A 6,000-nucleotide genomic window follows, 5' to 3' on the forward strand; every position below is an offset into this window, starting at 1 on the left:
TGTCAGGCACTCATGAAGACAAGGCAGGGTCACTGTCCCAAAGCTACTCTTGAGCTGGATGACAGAAACAAGTCTGTTGGGCATGGTTGCTACAATAGATGACACAGGAAACAGAGATTAGTTTGATGCTCAGAATACTGCAAAGAAGACACTGGTCCCATAGGAAATGTGGAGACAGACACAATGGTGAGAAGGACATTGTGCCTCACTGACCTGGCAGCTACCTCTGTCACCTGGGGGTGGCTGATCTTTCTCGGGCCGTATCACGGACAGCTAAGGCTGCAAGGTTTGACTGCTGCTTTTGTGCCACAAGGGCAATGTGCAAGATACTGACCAATCAAACATGCCATGAGCATGTTTTAGATGAGCATGTCAGGGCTCATCTAAAAATTCCTCTCCCTACCCCTGCAGCACAAGAATACGACATTACAGGACAGCAATACACCAGCCTCCGCCCACAGTCAGCAAGACTCCTAGCAGCCAAAATAGGCAGCGGGAAAGTGGCCAAGGGACAAATCCCAACAACCTGGGAGATGCCCTGTGGTCACCCCCCACCCACCGTGTCCTCTCACTTACACTGCCCACAGCATTCATTCATTGTTTCCCTTATTCCGTAGTTCTTGAGCACCTTCTATGTGTCAGACATCGTTCCAGGTCCCGGGGATGTAGCAATAAGTTAAAATACACAAAATGCCTGCTCTCAGAAAGTTTGCGCTCTAGTGGGTGTGTAGGGGACAGAAAATCAACCAAATAATTAAATCGTATATTAGATGAAGATAAGTGCTATAAGAATAAAGTTGGGAAGGGGAGGGAGGGGTTCTAGAGTTGGGGAGGGGTGTGCAGTGTCTAGATATAGACATATGGATATACAGATATTTAAATATAGATTTAAATTTAAACTTTTAAATTTTATTGTCAATTGATATATTATAATTGCATATATTTATGGGGTACAAAGTGATATTATGATAGATGTATATAATGTAGAGTGATGAAATGAGGCTAATTAATATATCCATCGAATACCTATCCTTTTCCTGGCGAAAACATTTGAAATATTTACTCTCTTACCAATTGTGAAATATACAATACACTGTTATTAACTATAGTCACCCTGCTGTGCAGTGAATCTCAGAAACCGTATTCCTCCCATCTAATGGAAACTTTATACCCCTTGACCAGCATCTCCGTATTTCCCCCAACCCCCAAGTGTGTGTGTGTGTGTTTTTTTTGAGACAGTGTGTAGCTCTGTCGCCTAGGCTGGAGTGCAGTGGTGCGATCTCAGCTTGCCGTAACCTCCACTTTCCAGGTTCAAGCGATTCTCCTGCCTCAGCCTCCTGAGTAGCTGGGACTACAGGTGCCCACCACTACACCCAGCAAATTTTGTGTATTTTAGTAGAGATGGGGTTTCACCATGTTGGCCAGAATAGTCTCAGTCTCCTGACCTCGTGATCTGCAGCCTCAGCCTCCCAAAGTGCTGGGATTACAGGTCTGAGCCACTGTGCCCAGCCGGTTTTTAAAAGGATGATCAGAGCGATCTCCAGAAGAGGTGCCATTTGAGTAGGAACCTGAAAAAGGCCTGACAGCAAGCCATGCAGTATCTGCAGGAAGAATGCTCTAAGCAAAGAGAATAGCCAAGTCCTGAGTTGTGAGGGTGCCCAGTGTTTTTAAGGGACAGCATGTTTGGGGTGCAATGAGTGGGGGACACTAGGAAGATGTTGGGAGACAATTCTCCATAGGTTTCTGTTTGTGCATGCCTGGTGAGCATTCTTCTGCATCATCTTTTCAAATACGTTTGTATAGCAAACAGCCTTGGAAGATACTGTCCATTCTAGGACAGAAGACAGATTAATTTGCTGTCAATATAATAGAGATAATGTCTCCTTTCAGGGTAAAAGTTGGGCAGGTTCATTTGCAGCTCGTCATGAAAATTTGGGGTTTCCTAGGTTCAGGGTTCCTGGGCTGTGATACAACAGAGTCCATTTGGATTGGGCTCCTTGCAGCGTCCCTGGGACTTAGGGGCAAGGGGGACCTATAATCAGGATGCTCATGCTCCTAGTTGTGCTGTGAGTAATACAGTTCTTTGTCTCTGACTCTGGAGTCTCATGTCTTCTGCTGGTGACAATGAAACTGTGGTGGGCTAACCTGTTAGTTCTAAGTTAATTTATAACTAACACATCCTTCTAACTTATAACCCAGGTCCTTCACAGTTCTTTTTTTTTTTTTTTTTTTTAGACAGAGTCTTACTGTATCGCCAGACTGGAGTGCAGTGGCACAATCTCGGCTCACTGCAACCGCTGCCTACCGGGTTCAGGTGATTCTCCTGCCTCAGCCTCCCGAGTACCTGGGAATACAGGCACCCACCACCACGCCTGGCTAATTTTTTGTATTTTTAGTAGAGACGGGGTTTCACCATGTTGGCCAGGATGGTCTCGATCTCTTGACCTCGTGATCCACCCGCCTTGGCCTCCCTAAGTGCTGGGATTACAGACATGAGCACCACACCCTGCCCCTTCACAGTTCCTGGCAGAGGGATGAGATCAGAGACAAAGAATGAATGAACGAACAAAGGGATGAGTGAATTGGGATTCAGAGAGCATTCTTCCTTAAACACAGAACATCAGCACTGAACAAGTCGCAGGCCAGGTGCACACACACAGCTCATCACTCCCTTGGGGTACAACAAGCCCAAGGACCGACCACAGAACCATAGATGCATTCTATGGACACGGCAGAAAGAAGCGAATGGGGGCCACCTGTTCACAGCTGCTGCTCCCTGTTGTTGGTGTGAGATAAAGTGGGGGTGACCTCCTGGATAGAGAAGACTGAAGTAAGAGGGTTTGGAGGAAGATCTGAGGAAGCCTGGCTCAGGTTCAGAGTTTCTGTCATGAAGATTCCAGATCTGACTGTCCTTTGTCATCCCATCCCCCCAGCTCACCATTGCTGGCTCCTGGGACAAGCTGTTCAGACAGAAGAACCCACCACCTAGGCCTCCCTACACCTGCAGGAATAAAGTCTGGGCAGAAAAGACGTGGAGCTTCCAGGCCTCCCTATACCTGCAGGAATAAAGCCTGGGCAGACAAGATGCGGAGCTTCCAGGCCTTCCTATACCACAGCTGCAGGAATAAAGCTTGGGCAGAAAAGATGCGGAGCTTCCAGGCCTTCCTATACCACAGCTGCAGGAATAAAGCCTGGGCAGAAAAGACGCGGAGCTTCCCAGGGCCACACTCTGTCTGCCTCCTGTCCTCCAGCCGCTCCTGTGGCACAGAGAGAGGGGACCTGCAGAGCCTGGGTCACCTGCCTCTGTTGCCTCCTCTCTTCTCCCACCAGAGCTGCCTCATGCCCTCAGGGTTTCAGGGGCAGCTCAGGCTTGCCAGACATCATAGCTGTGTTTTATTTTCTTTTGGATGAGAGCGTGTAGTGAGTGAGCTGCCAGTGAAGGAGTAAGGGAGTGAGAGGACAGAGCTCTGGGTCCTGAGGGGGCCCCTCAACCTTTAGCCCTTGCCCCCATGAGGTCTACTTCTCAGATTCCCAAGGGGCCGGGAGGTGAGGGTCCTGCTGCCCCGGCTGGCCCCCGTGGACAGGGACAGGCCTGTTTCCTCAGCTGTGTCTGCTTCTGGCTGGAAGGAAACACCTGGATATGAAAGAGCCGGTGGGGTGGGGGTGGGGGAGCATTGTTCCCAGGGTCAGGGAAGCTTGGTGGGATCTGAATTCAGGTGGGGCCTGAATGCAGCAGGGACCAGATGGTGATGACTGCAGCTTGGCATCTGCAGCCACTGTGTCAGCCGAGGTGCTTGCGTGGAGACAGTGTAGGGCCTGCAGCAGGTTCTAGTGTGAGGCAGCAGGGCATGGTGGCCAGGCAGGTGGCATTCCAATCCTGTCAATAGGGCAACTTGGGCTGCTTGCTTAAAACCTCCATGCCTCAGTTTCCCTACCTTAAAGGGGACCTGACAACAACGCCTACCTCATAGGCTTGTCATGAGACTAAATGAGATGATATTTGAAAACCACTTAGAGCTAAATAAATAAATGGACCGGGCTGGGCACGGTGGCTCATGTCTGTAATCCCAGCACTGTGGGAGGCCGAGGTGGGCAGATCATGAGGTCAGGAGATCAAGACCATCTTGGCTAACACAGTGAAAATACAAAAAATTACTTCTAAAAATACAAAAAATTAGCCAGGTGTGGTGGTGGGTGCCTGTAGTCCCAGCTACTTGGGAGGCTGAGGCAGGAGAATCACTTGAACCCAGGAGACGGAGGTTGCAGTGAGCCGAGATCGCACCACTGCACTCCAGCCTGGGTGAAAGAGTGAGACTCTGTCTCAACAACAACAACAACAAAAAAGGACTGGCCTGCAAGTGCTCTGTACACCCCCTGGTAGCAGCCACATGCCCCCTCTAGCTGTGCTCCCCCCAACACCTGACTTTCCTATCTGCTTTCCTGCCTCTGGGGGTTTGCACACTTTGCTCCCTATTGCTGAGATGCCTCTTGCCTCCTCTTTGCACACCAGGTCCTCCCTTGAGCCTCAGCCAGGCGCCACCTTCCACGGGACCCTCCCTGAGCCTGCACCCTGCAGTCTCTCTCTTTCATCCTGCACGCACCACACACCTCCTGGCTCACTGAGGACCCTGGCGGTTCTGAGCTGGTCACTCGCAGCTGTGTTCAGACCCTCTTTGCAGGCAGTCAGCTCTTCAAGGACAGAGACCAGGCCTCAGTCAGACTCTGACACACATAGAAGATACTGGATTCGTGTGTAGGGAGAGAATCGGCCAGACCAGCATGGCTTTCACCAAATTCCCCAGGAAACTGATGGACAGGTGATGTCCCAGAAAGGGCACAGACTGGGACCCAGATGTTTCACACTGAGTCCTGCTCCTTGCTAATGCACTCTGCAATCTTTGGCAAGTTGCTTCATCTCCCTAAGCCTCAGTCTTCTGTTCTATAAAATGGCACTAAAACACTTATCCAGTCAACTTCTAAATGCTGGTGAGAATCAAATGGGAAAATGGGTGTACTCTGCAGCACCAGGCATCAATCATTAGTCCTATTATTAACAGCATGTACAGGATTCCAAAAGAAAGGAGAGTCCTCACAGGGTCCCGTGTCTTTTCATCTTGTGAAAATGGGCTGAAACAATCTTAACTCGGCAGAATTACCCTGCAGTGTCTGAGGTCACCCTTCTCAGAAAGGTGGCTCTGGCAGCCCTGAGCCTGGGTAAATAAGAGCCAGGGGCATTTCAGCCCCCTCAGGGGCTCCCCTTCCAGCTCCCTCCTTTCCACCCCTCTGTCTGTTCTGCTCAGATCTGCCTGCTTGGCGATCTCCATCCAAGCCAGCACTTACCTTGGCTCAGCGGCAGCTTCTGGGCTCCCCAAGTCCTTCAGCCAACTCCCCACGGTCCGGCACGAGGCTCCCAGTCCCAGAGAAGCAGATGTCTTGGGGGAGCCTCCACGGGTGTCTGTGGTCTTGACTGTGCTCTTCAGATCTGCAAAGAAAAGCTCGATGTCTCACAGCTCTGTCCCCTCCTCTTCCTTCCCCTTCCTTGTGGCCCTCGAAGCTCCTCCCAGAATGCATTTTGCTGTGAGACTCCTTTCTAAAGAAGCATCTGTGGTCACCCACGGTCACTGGAGGTCCTTTACTCCGATCGAATGTGACCAATTTTATGGGGCAGGAGGGGGACACCTCCCAAGAGACTCCCTCAGGTGTTGACAGCGGAGGGACTGATGCAGGGAGCCCTGACCTCTCTCAAGCTCCAGACTCACCAACCATCCCCCACCCCTGGACATGGCCAGCCAGATGTCCCTCAAGCACCTCCATCTCAACAGGTACAAACCGAGCTCATCATTTCTCCCTCTAAGCCCACTTCTCTGTTTCCCGCCTCAGAATCAGCAACCTCGGTGTCATTCTAACACCTCCCTCTCCCTCGCCTGTTACATCTAAACTGCACCAAGCCCTGTCAATAGCTCATGAATCCTCCACTTTCTTCCATCCCTATGGCTGTCA

At 50.6% G+C, this 6,000-nt stretch overlaps 1 protein-coding gene across 1 annotated transcript in view; it reads right to left on the reverse strand.

The window, feature by feature from the left end:
* PIK3R6 (phosphoinositide-3-kinase regulatory subunit 6) overlaps positions 1–5,517 on the reverse strand; it is a 66,160-nt gene extending 60,643 nt beyond the window's left edge. Inside the window, exon 1 of the mRNA XM_024235287.3 lies at positions 5,341–5,517. The gene's annotated coding sequence lies outside the window, so the exon portion shown is untranslated. The remainder of the gene's footprint in view (positions 1–5,340) is intronic.
* Between the last annotated feature and the right edge of the window lie 483 nt (positions 5,518–6,000).

Source organism: Pongo abelii, chromosome 19, assembly GCF_028885655.2.
Source record: "Pongo abelii isolate AG06213 chromosome 19, NHGRI_mPonAbe1-v2.0_pri, whole genome shotgun sequence".
Taxonomy (NCBI): domain Eukaryota; kingdom Metazoa; phylum Chordata; class Mammalia; order Primates; family Hominidae; genus Pongo; species Pongo abelii.